Source organism: Orycteropus afer, unplaced genomic scaffold (assembly GCF_000298275.1).
Source record: "Orycteropus afer afer isolate SDZICR_OR568_19922 unplaced genomic scaffold, OryAfe1.0 scaffold00167, whole genome shotgun sequence".
Lineage (NCBI taxonomy): Eukaryota > Metazoa > Chordata > Mammalia > Tubulidentata > Orycteropodidae > Orycteropus > Orycteropus afer.
In genome coordinates, this window is record NW_006921754.1 from 3,442,705 (window position 1) to 3,454,837 (window position 12,133).

The window sequence follows — 12,133 nt, forward strand, 5'->3', positions numbered from 1 at the left end:
AAAGAGGGGGAGGCCTTCAGGGAGATGGATTGATACAGTGGCTGCGATGATGGGCTCGAGTATAGCATGGATTGTGGGGCTGGCGTGGGATCGGGCAGTGTTTCATTCTGCTGTGCATGGGGTCGCTATGAGTCGGAAACGACTCGATGGCACTTAACAACAACAACAACAACAATGTTCTGGGTAGGATTTTTGCATCTATGTTTATAAAATTCATTGGCCTATGCTTTTTCTGTCTTATCATGTCCTTGTTAGGTTTGAGTATGAATTCATAAACTGAAGTCAAGGTTCTGCTGACCTTATTAAATGAGTTGAAAGTATTTTCTTGTTTTTCTATTTTCTGGAATATTTTGTGTTAGAATGGTTTTACTGTCACTGTTAGGTGCTGTTGAGTTGATTCTGACTCATAGCAATGCAGTGCAACAGAGTCAGCTTCTCAGAGGGTTTCCTAGGCTGTAATCTTTATAGGAGCAGACCAACAGGTCTTTATCTCCCATGGAACCACTGAGTGGGTTCAAGCCACCAACCTTTCAGTTTGCAGCTGAGCACTTAATCATGCACCACCTGGGCTCCTTAGAATAGTTTTATCTCTTTCTTAAATATTTGGAAACATTTACCAGAGATGCCATCTAGGTCTGAATTTTCTTTGTGAGAAAAATTTCAATTATAGACTAATTTTCTTTAGTAGATATTCTACTATCCACGTTTTCTGTTTAAGTTTTGATTACTCATCTTTCAAGGAATCTATCAGTTTTATTCAAATCATGAGCCGGAGTGTTTTTCGTAATATCCTCTCTTATATATTTTAATTCTTGTAAGATCTGTACTGATGACATGTTTTTCATTAATAATATTGGTAATTTTTGTTTCCTGCTTTTGTTGTCCTTTTCCAGCCATGCTGGGACCCCTCCTGGACCCTGTTCTATGTGCCTCTTTGCTTGTTTCCTTCTTTGTTATATTAAAGTTGTTATTGCAAGTATAGTGTCTCCTGTGAGATTGTGAGCTATTTTAGTGAATTACTGGACCCCAAGGAGCAGGGAGAGCCACTGGTCTGAAGTGGAAGGAGTCAAGAGGGACTCCTGAGGCTGCTGCAGGTACTTGCTGACCCAGCCCCAGATGGCTGGGAGTGGAGACAGGCTGTGTGAGTAGCTGGACTGAATTGAACAGGAAGGGAAGTTGAGATTTCCAAATCATGTACCTTGTTATTCACCAGATAATTTTGTGTTAGAGATGAGTCATCTCAGTCTCCCTGAACTGGTTTACACAAATGGGATTGTGAGCCATGGTTAGCTAGAGAGAGAAAGTTGACTACACAACTTCTTCCCATAATTTCTTGTTTCTGTCTGGGTTCATTTTTCCTTTACCTGAAAATACCTAGTTTTCAGTTTGTATTACTAGAGTGTTGTGAAAAAGGAGCCCTGGTGGCGCAAAGGTTTAGCAGCCATTTGCTAACTGAAAGGTCAGCAACTCAGAACCCACTAATGGCTATAAGGGAGAAAAGACCTAGTTAACTGTTTCTGTAAAGATTATAGCCTGGGAAACCCTACGGAGCAGTTCAGCCATGAGTCATGATCAACTCTGTGGCACACAACAATGTGCTGTGAAAAATTTGCTCAGTCTTTGTTCCTGAGAATGTGTTTATTTCACCTTCATTTTTTGTTTGTTTAGTAGTAAAATCTACTGTATTCAGATTTTCTTAGTTTTCTTAATTTCTCTTTTCTGTTCCAGGATCATACAGGATATCACCTTACATTTGGTTGTCATGCTTCCTTAGGGTCCCCTAGACTGTGAAAGTTTCTCAGACTTTCCTTATTTTTGATGACATTGACAGATCTGAGGCATACTGGTCAAGTATTTTGCAAAAATATCCTTCAAATTGGATTTGTCTGATTTCTTTCTTGTGGTTAGGCAAACATCATGGGTTTTGGGGCAGAAAACCACAGAGGTAGAGTGCCAGTCTCATTGCAACATGCTATTAACATGACTTCTCATTGGTGTTGTTAACCTTGATCATCTGACTGAAGTAGTATTTGTCAGATTTCTCTACTGTGAAGTTCTTATTACCTGCACCACTTTCTATGCTTTACTCTTTACATAAATATCACTGTGCACAGTCCACATTTAAGTCATGAGAAGTTATACTGCACCTCATTAGAAGGTATCTATATAAATTATTTGGATTTTTTTTTATATGGAAGATTTGGTTATTCTCCCATTCATTTATTTATTTCATAACTTATTTATATCAGTATTTACTTTTGGATATTTATTTTTATAATTTGGGTTATCATTTAATACTATATTATTAGGTTTTTTGCACAAATTGTTTCAAGTTTTTCCATTGAGAAATCTTTCATTCGGCTCCTAGTTCTTTTGACATACTCATTGTTGTGTGTGTGTTTTGAGCACTTTTTACTGGCTAGCTCTACAGGATGATTAAATGAAATGTGGAGATTATCGAACAATGTCATTTGTATAACATGCTGAGAAAATTTTGCTGAAGATAATGAAAAAATGACAGCCACACATCAACTGGCAACTGCCAGGTGTGCAAACCAGATTCAGAAGAGGGCATGGAACAAAGGATTGGTAGAGAATACTAGAAAGATATTTACTTGTGTTTTATCAACTACAAAAGGAATTCAATTATTAGATTATAATGAATTATGGATAACTTTATGAAGAAGGAGAATTTCAGAATACTTAATTGTGCTCATGTGGAATCTATACATGAATCAAGAGTGGTCTTTTAGATACAGCAAAAGGATAATGCATGGTTCAGAATTGGAAAAAATGTGTGACAACATTGTATATTTTCATTTTACCTATTCAATCTGTATACTGAATAAATAATCTGAGAAACTAGAGTATATAAAGAACACAGCATTAGGATTGGAGAGAGACTCATTAGCAAGTTGTGATATGCAGATGCACAACCTTACTTACGGAAAATGAAGACAATTTGAAGCACTTACTAATGAAGATCATAGACTATAGCCTTCACTATAGATTAGACTCAAATGTGAAGAAACCGAAAATCCTCACAACTGGATTGATATAACAACATTACAAAAAATGGAGAAAAGTTTGGAGTTGTCAAGGATTTCATTCAACTTAGATCAACAATCAAAACCCAAAAAACACAGGTTATGTGTTCCTAGCAATTTGCCCATTTCTTCTAGGTTTTCAAACTTTTTGGAGTACAGTTCTTCATAGTATTCCGTTGTCATTTTTATTTCAGTTAATTCTGTTGTGATGTTCTTCATTTCATTTGTTATTCATGTGGTTTTCATCTTCTCTTCTTTTTCCTTTTAGTTAAATTTGCAGGTGGTTTGTCAATTTTTTGGATCTTTTTTGAAGAACTAACTTTGAATCTTGTTGATTCTACCGTTTTTCTGCTTCATTTATTTCTATTCTAATCTTCGTTTTTCCCTTTCTTCTGAAGACTGTAGGCTTTTTGTTGTTGTTCTTTTCCCAATTGTTTTAGTTGTTGGGTTAAGGTATTGATTTTGGTTCTTCCTTCTTTTATGATGTGTGCTATAAAATGATCTCTAAGTGTACTACTTTCACTATGTTGAAAGGTTTTGGTATGTTGTGTTTTCATTAGTGTTTGTGTCTATGCATTTTGTTTATTTGTTTGTTTTTTTAATTTCACATTGTATTCCTTTTGTTACATAGTAGGTTGTGAGCAGGGTGATATTCCATTTCCATGCATTTGATTTTTTCCCACTCATCTTCCTATTACTGATTTTTAATTTATTGAGACTAGCTTTGTTGCCTAACAGATGGTCTATTCTGAAGAATGATCCATGTGCACTATAAAATAAGGTGTATTGCATTTTGGTTGGGTGGGATGTTCCATATATATCTGTGAGGCCAAGTTTGTTGACTGTGTAGTGGAGATCTTCTGTATCTTTGTTGCATTTCTTCCTAGTTGTTCTGTCCTTCATTGAAAGTGATGTGCTAATGTCTCGTACTACTATTGTGGGGTGGTCTATTTCTCATTTCAATTCTGTTAATGTTTGTATTATATATTTTTGGGTTCTTTCATTGGGTATAAATATTTATTATAGTTTTGTTCTCTTGCTTGATTAACCTTTTTATCATCATATAATGCCCTTCCTTGTCCCTTATGCTGGTTTTTGCCTTGAAGTCTAATCAAAAATTTATATTGCCAGTCCTGTTCTTTTATGGTTGTCATTAGCTTGACATATATTTTCCAACCTTTGATTTTTAACTTATTTTTATCTTTGTTTCTCAGGAGATATCAAGATCTATTGGCATAACATAGTCCACAAAGACAATGTTCTACATCCTACTTTGGTGAGTAGTGACTGAGTTCTTAAGTGCTTGTGAGTAGATGTTGACTGAGTTGGTGGCCTAGGCAGATATACTGTCCAGACCCTCTATAACATAATGCCTGAGAAACCAAATGAAATGGATGCAAATGATGATCTTGGAACCTAAAGATTCAAAGGAAAGGATAAATATGTAGATTAATTACTGATTAGAAGAAATGACTGAACAAAAACAGCAGCAAGAAGGCATACAGAGTGGTGAATTGCCAATGAGCCTAGCACAGCATGGACATTTTGAATTATTGCAAGCAGTGTTATGATCATGGCAGGAACCAGGTAACTGGCTCTGCTTGACCAAACCTGTACCAGCACCGGATTGGTGATTGGCAGCCAAAGAGGTGTAATAACTCCATTCCCTGCACAAATTCTTGGTGACCAGAGGTGTGGCCTACTCATCACCATGCCTCCTCCCCACAGCTAGTTAAACCTCCCTTCTGACTGCCAGTTTTCTACCACTTTTTCTTCTTTTTCTTTTTCTTTCTTCTTTGTTATTCCCTTTTTTTAAAATCCTGTGGAGTCAGTGCCTTGCTCCTTGATCAGCAGTGCCTGCTCTCATACCACCATGGTTGGTGGTGGGACTCCCATGGAACAAACATTACGTTGCTGCTACAGTCGTATTTGGCAGCTAGCACTTGTACCAGTATGTGATCCTTTTCTTCTTTTTCTTTCTTTCTCTTTCTTTCTTTCCCTTTCTTTCTTTCCCTCTTTCTTTCTTTTCCTTCCTTCCTTCCTTCCTTTCTTTCTTTCTTTCTTTCTTTCTTTCTTTCTCATTCTTCCCTCTTTCCCGCTTGTTCTTTCCTTTTCTTACTTTTTTTTCCTCCCCTCCACTTTTTTTGATTCTGCTCCCCATTGCCTTTGAGGTCAGCAGCAGCTACCCCCACTGCTCCATAGTCAACAGTGAGTGAGTCTATGGAGCATGTGCAGCATTTCTACTGCAGCTGTGTGGTGGCTAGTACTTGTGCCACTACAATACTACCTTTTTCTTTCTGTTTTCTTTCTTCTTAGTTCTTTCCCCTCCTCCCCTGGTTGTTTTACTTTTTTTTCTCTCTCTCTCTCTTTCTCTCTCTTTTCCTTCCTGTTATCCCTTTTCTTTTTCTTTCCTCATTACTCAGAACATTTGCCATTTCATTTAGTGGGTGAATGATACCACCTGCTTCAGCACCAGTGGTTCAATGACAGATGGTGACAGATGTGACACTTGCACAAATTGCTTTTAACTTTTCTACAAGGACCATTGATTAGAGACTCAGGCCCACACTCCCAATCATTATCAAACTCACCTTGAGACAGGTGGTGAATGTGCCAGTATTGCCAAAACAACGAGCAGAGTGGTACACCTTCCTTATTGTCTGAATATATCTAAATAAAACAAAAAATAAGATTGAATTGAAACAAATACAATATACAACCAACAAATAACACTGTAACACCACAATATCTCTGAGATAACAGAAAACTTCAAATCACACACAATGAAAAAAGACAAGATGGCTCATACAAGTGACAGACAGCCATAATTATATATACATGAAACCTTAGGCACTATGCTACCAGGGCTCCCACATAAGGTAAAGCTGTTTGTATTGTTGAAATGGCAGTACAAAAATTTAAACCCATTGCTGATGAGTTGAATCCACCTCACAGCAACCCTACAGGACAGAGTAGAATTGTCCCCATAGGGTTTCCAAGGCTATAAATCTTTACAGAAGCAGATTGCTACATCTTTCTCCCATGGAGCAGGTGGTGAGTTCAAACTACCAATCATTCAGTTAGCAGCCAAGGGCTTAACCATTGACCAAATATGGGGCAAAAAAGTAAATGTTCCAGTGGAAGAATGCTATTAGTACTACCTGATAAGGAGTTCAAAGAATAGAACTTAAGTCCCTTCAGCAAATTAAGAAGAAAGCAAGGGGGAAAAAAAAAGATACTATCAAGGAAATCATAGACGAAATCAATGAAAACACAGACAAAACTCTAGAAGAATTCAGGAATACAACACAAGAACAAATTGACAAAAGAGATGGGAAATTAGAAATCATACAAAAACAGGAAATAGAAATTGAGAAGATTAATATTAAAATTTCAGAAATAGATAACACATTGCAAAGGAGTAGAATTTAATGAAATGAAGGCAGAATGGGTCTGATGGGCTATACATAATCCAGTGCTTTAGAATGGCATGCCATAGCCACACTTCACTAATTCTTTAAAAGAGCTGAGCAAAGGTACTTTATTAAGGCAGAGATATTTGATTTTACAGACTGATAATTAAATTCAACATTGTGCCTTTGAGTTGCAGGACAATTTTTGCCAAGTTTTGAGAATTTTTAATATTACAAAAGGAAATTCTATAGTGGGTGCAAATAAGATTTTTTAAATAGTAAAGTATTAACTTTCCTAAATAGATAAGATAAAAAAAAAAAGAAAGAAACCAAATTCATTGCCGTGGAATCAGATCCAACTCATAGTGACCCCTCCTTGGGTTTCTGAGGCAGTATCACTACGGAAGTAGATTTCCCAACCTTCCTTCTGAGAAGTGACTGGTGGGTTTGAACCAGCAGCTTTCTGGTTAGCAGTCAAATGCCTTAGGCACTATGCTACCAGGGCTCCCATATAAGGTAAAGCTGTTCGTATTGTTGAAATGGCAGTACAAAAATTTAAAAGGTCATTTATTTCAAAACTGGAGAAAAAAATTAGCTTTCTCATTTGACATAGAGAAATGTGTGATGAATATTTTAAAAGAAAACACAGTGTGTGTTCTAGAGCTTGTGTTTCAAGTGCTATGAGTAGTTCCACGTCTTTGATAAAACCTTCCTATGAAATTTTGCACAGGAAGTTCTTTTGAAAAAAGCATTATTTCATCTCACATTTTTCCCCCAGACAAAACAGTGATGTTAAGAACTTTATACAATGGATACTATGTATGCAGCTGTGTTATAATTACATTATTGAACATACCTGTGACACTAAATTTGTTTTATGTAAATGGCCATAGTTACCATGTTCAATCTATAGCATGGATTGAACAGAGATGGTAAAATATAATGTTTATTATTTTCCTCAATCAATAGCAAGTCTTTAATAAAGGGTATAAACACAGCTTGTTTGATTATTATTTCATTGGGGAAATTAGATTCAATTTATACAATATGAATTTAGAATACTTTTGCAAGAAAAATGACCGATTTTATGAGTGTTGTTGTTGTTGTTATGTGCCGTCGAGTCGGACCCGACTCATAGCGACCCCTCCTTGGGTTTCCGAGGCAGTATCACTACGGAAGTAGATTGCCCCATCTTCCTTCCAAGGAGTGGCTGGTGGGTTTGAACCGCCAGCCTTCTCGTTAGCAGTAAAATGCCTTAGACCACTATGTCACCAGAGCTCCTTGATTTTATGAGTAGTATCTTATTTTTGTTTAAAAAGCACAGTTTGAAAGATTACATATTTCAGATGAAGATATCAGAAAAGTGTTGATCAAAACTGGTTAAAAAAAGTTTGTCTTTAACAGGGGGAAGCTTCAACTGTGCATAAAATTGAGCTAGAAGTTAAAAAACTATTTCTTAGGAATGCTAAGCTGAATGAAGCAATACTTTATTTCTGGAGGAGGTAAAAAACTAGTTTCTAAAATAAGTTTCTGTTTGCAAGGATGAAGGAAAAATGGGTCATAGAAAATGCAACCTGCAATTGTCCCACTTTTCTAATGCTGTTTTGGAGCTATTTTAGTAAAAACATATGTTAAACAAGCAAACATATTTAACTTTGCACATGTGCAACCAGAATACCAAATATTTAGACCTGTGGTGAGCCTAGCATATTGATCAAATTTTCATATGCAAGAACCTTTTCCAAATGATTTTTATTGAGCAGAATAATCCAGGTGAGGACAATTTCCCTGCCAGCCTGCCTTAGGCATATTGAAGCAGCAGTAATAGACATGATTGTGCCAGGCCTTTCAGTGTGTAAATCCAAGCTGGTGTGCAGAGAACATCAAAGGGGTCAACGGGAAAGTAGAGGTTTTGTGTCCCAACTTGTCTCTGTTCTCTCTGTGGTAGCTGATCCCATCTGTCTCCAACAGCCAAGAGTAGCTTGTTCTATTGTAAGCATTATTCATGTGTCATCCAAGTAAAGATTGTGGCTGTTTTCCCACATGGTGAGTCTCTTGTTAAAACATAAAATTGGACATGTACAAGCACACGGTCACAAATAATCTTATTCTGCAACCCAGAATAACAAATGAATTACTGGAAGAATTTAATATGTGAAGCAAATATTTTAGTATATTTTATTCCTATTCAAGATTTCAGAGCTTTCAGTAGCTAAATTGGGTTATTATTCATTGCTACCCTCACATGGTTGTGAGGCTAGAGATTTCATTGCTGTGAGTTTACAGAAAGTGCTGAGAACAGTTACTGGTAACTCATAAATGATCGTTTTGAAACATCATCATTATTTGTGATCATATGAGATTTATTAGCTGAAGTAAGATTTTTAGTGGCAGAGAATATGTTTTTACATTTTAAAAAATCTCTACCTATTGTCTAATTTCTTTTTAAACACAAGGATGACACTTGCATGTAACGAGCAAGTACCACATGCCAAGCTTTGTTGTAATCATTTTACATGTATGATGTAGCAAGTATCTTATGATTAATTTCCCAGACTTAAAGACCTATATATTTAACAACAACAGCACCAAAAAAGCAATATTTTCTTAGACTTGTTTCTTAGTTCTTAGACTTGGCTTAGGGGAAACCAAAGTTAATGCATTTAAATAAATCTTGCTGAAATACATACTTATTCTAATAAAGTTCTAGATTCATAACATTAAACAGGGAATGTTTAATGTGAATTCAATTATATCTGTATATATAATTTTCCCTCCTGACTTATTTAGAATTATTAAGTGTGCTATTCTGGCTAAAACTCAATAATTGATTGAAATGAGCATTTAAATGTTTTTCAGAATTAAGTAAAACAGATAAGTTAGATTGCTTTTATGCTTTGTAAAGGCCCAGCTTTGTTCATTAGAGAAAATGAGGGAAGTACAAGTCATTTGATTGCTCTTTAACCTTTCATTATATTGACAATCTGTTATTGCCTAGCATCAATTCCATTCTTCTCAGAAGGTGGCTTGGCATTTTTGTGGTATTTTCAATCTAGGTAGATAAATCTCCATCTCCATCTGGATTGACCAGATGAGGCTCCCTTCAGAGCCAATTAACACTTTACAATGGGGTCACCTCAGCATGGTTCTGAGGTGCTTTGCACCTCCAGGGCTACCCTAAACTGTCTCCACAATGCCCCCAGATGCTCCAGGATGGAAAACCAATCAATCTTTCACAGAAGTGGTTAGCACACCTACCCCAGGGTCCTAGGAAGGAACATAGCAATCACACTCAAAGATGTATATAGTTTTCCAAGCCAGAGCCATTTGAATATTCTTTTGTTAGACTCTCCTTGTATTTACACAGACTAAGACAAAGGATATTTGTGACACACAAAAAGACAAGTTACTGTTGGTGTACAAGGCCGCGAGACCCACTCAGGTTAAATTTGATAGCTATTTATGCATACTCTTGCAACTTTTTGTCTAGAGATTTTCTAATAACCTCTATCCTGACAATTAAAAAAAAACATAAATCAATGTGCCCAGCCCAAGGTAAGAGTTACAGGCGACACCTGTAAAGATATATAAGCCCACTCTTGCCAGTTTGATACCATTTACCCTGCTAATTATGGTGTATCTCTTTGAGGTATCCTGGTGATACCTGGAGTATCTGTGCTTATTACTAGAGGAGTCTAGGCTTGATTCATAGATTACTGAGACTTTTCTGCACAGGCATCTAATTTAATGAAGCAAAGGGACTTTCCTTAACTCTGTTTTAGCTGGAAAAGAATGCAAATTAAATATTCTTTAGTGGGAGGTGGGGTGGGAGGGAGATGAGTGAAAGAAAAAGACAAAAAAAGCATGGGGAGAGCAGTGGAGGCTCGGAGTTTCCTCAGGTGGCTGGGTAACTAGCTTGGCCTTTGTATAGACACTGTCTGGCTGTGGGATGGAACTAAGAGACAGAAGAATGACAGTCTGGAAGAAGAAAGAAAGACAGTAATTACGGGATGCGTGCGATTAGTGTGGTAGCCAGAGAAATTAAGCCACAAGTCCTAGGAATCTTCCTTTCTGTAAGGTACCTGCAGAGGGAGAGAAAAGACCTCACTACAGAGATCAGTTGGAATCCACTCCCTGCCAGCTCAGTTTGATTGCTTTCTGGGTTACCCACTGTGGAGGTTCAGCAGCTCGACCTTCCTTTCAGCAGAGCTATATTGTCCTGCCCTGAAAAAAAAGGCAGATTAAGAATTTAAGGGATCCCTCAGTCACAGGCCTCTGACAGGAACACTCAGAGAGCTGATTTTTCATGGTTCAGTTTGCCTGGGGCCAAGATTCTTATCAAAATGTATTTTGTTAATGTAAAGTACCACTGCAGTTTTTTTTAAAATATCTAACTTCCTACTAAACTTTCTCATTGCTTTCCCTCTATTCTTGTTTTAGTAGGTGGCATTCTCCCTTAACTATGTTCTTATTTATTTCTTCAGGAATGCATATATTTAAGTTCATGTTTATAGGTAAAAAGAGTAAATCATGTCAGTTAAGAAGTTAATAATTATTTGTAGGGAAGTAAATTGTACTATAATTGCCTCGAGTCTGAGATATTCCCAGCCATAATTCAATTCGTGTGTCAGTTGTTTAATTTGATTTAAATGCTTTAATTAAAAGCTGTAAGTTTGCAGAAATATTGAAAAACACATTTTGTTAACATGAAAACCATTTAATTTCATCAAACCAGGAAGAAACAAAGACTACTCAATCTATTCTTAGTTTAATAAGGGTTTTTTGAGGGCTGTTTTGGATGGTGGAGGGGTAGGCGCTGGTCAGGAAGTTCAGGGCAGGAATTATGTTGGGTTTCTGCACATCCATTATCTCATGAAGTTCTGATTTCATCTGCTTATTGCCCTCCTTCTTATTTGCCTCTTTTGGTCAAAAGTGACTTGACATAAGTCTCTTGAGTGTCTATAATTTTTATTAATATTTATGCTGAATTTTTAGGAATATGTTGGTAAATGACATTGTTATCCTATATTTGCTCTTAGTACTCCAAAAAACATAAGAGGATATTTTATACTGTATGTTTTGTTAACAGGGGAAGTAAGAAACTGGAAATCACATTTATTTTACTAGCGACAAGAAGTCTTAGCAGATGGGCTGTAATGAATTTCCAGGAGGAGGAAATGAAACATCTCTGTCTCCTATTCGAAGTGGTGCCACCTGTCGTAGTCAGATCCAGAACAGAGGCCTTCATCAGCACACTCTGCAGCCCTACCACTCCATACTTAGGATTTTTGATACAATAATTTTGGATACATTGGAATTTGTTATATGATTTACATCTTCAAACAAGTAGTAGAACTTTATTCACTGAAGACTTACATGATCTTGTTCTATGTGTTCTGTGCAGTCGAGTCGTTCCCGACTCATAGTGACCCCTTCTTGGTTTCTGAGGCAGTATCACTACAGAAGTAGATTGCTCAACCTTCCTTCTGAGAAGTGGCTGGTTTGAACCGCCAGCCTTCTGGTTTGAACCGCCAGCCTTCTGTTTAGCAGTCAAGTGCCTTAGGCACTACACTACCAGAGCTCCTTTGTTCTATGTTGTTGTTGTTGTTGTTGTTTGCCGTCGAGTCGGCCCCGACTCATAGCGACCCCTCCTTGGGTTTCCGAGGCAGTATC

At 37.0% G+C, this 12,133-nt stretch overlaps 1 pseudogene; it reads left to right on the forward strand.

Annotated features, from left to right (window-relative positions):
• The first annotated feature begins 10,470 nt into the window (after window positions 1-10,470).
• LOC103201861 overlaps window positions 10,471-12,133 on the forward strand; it is a 110,621-nt pseudogene continuing 108,958 nt past the window's right edge.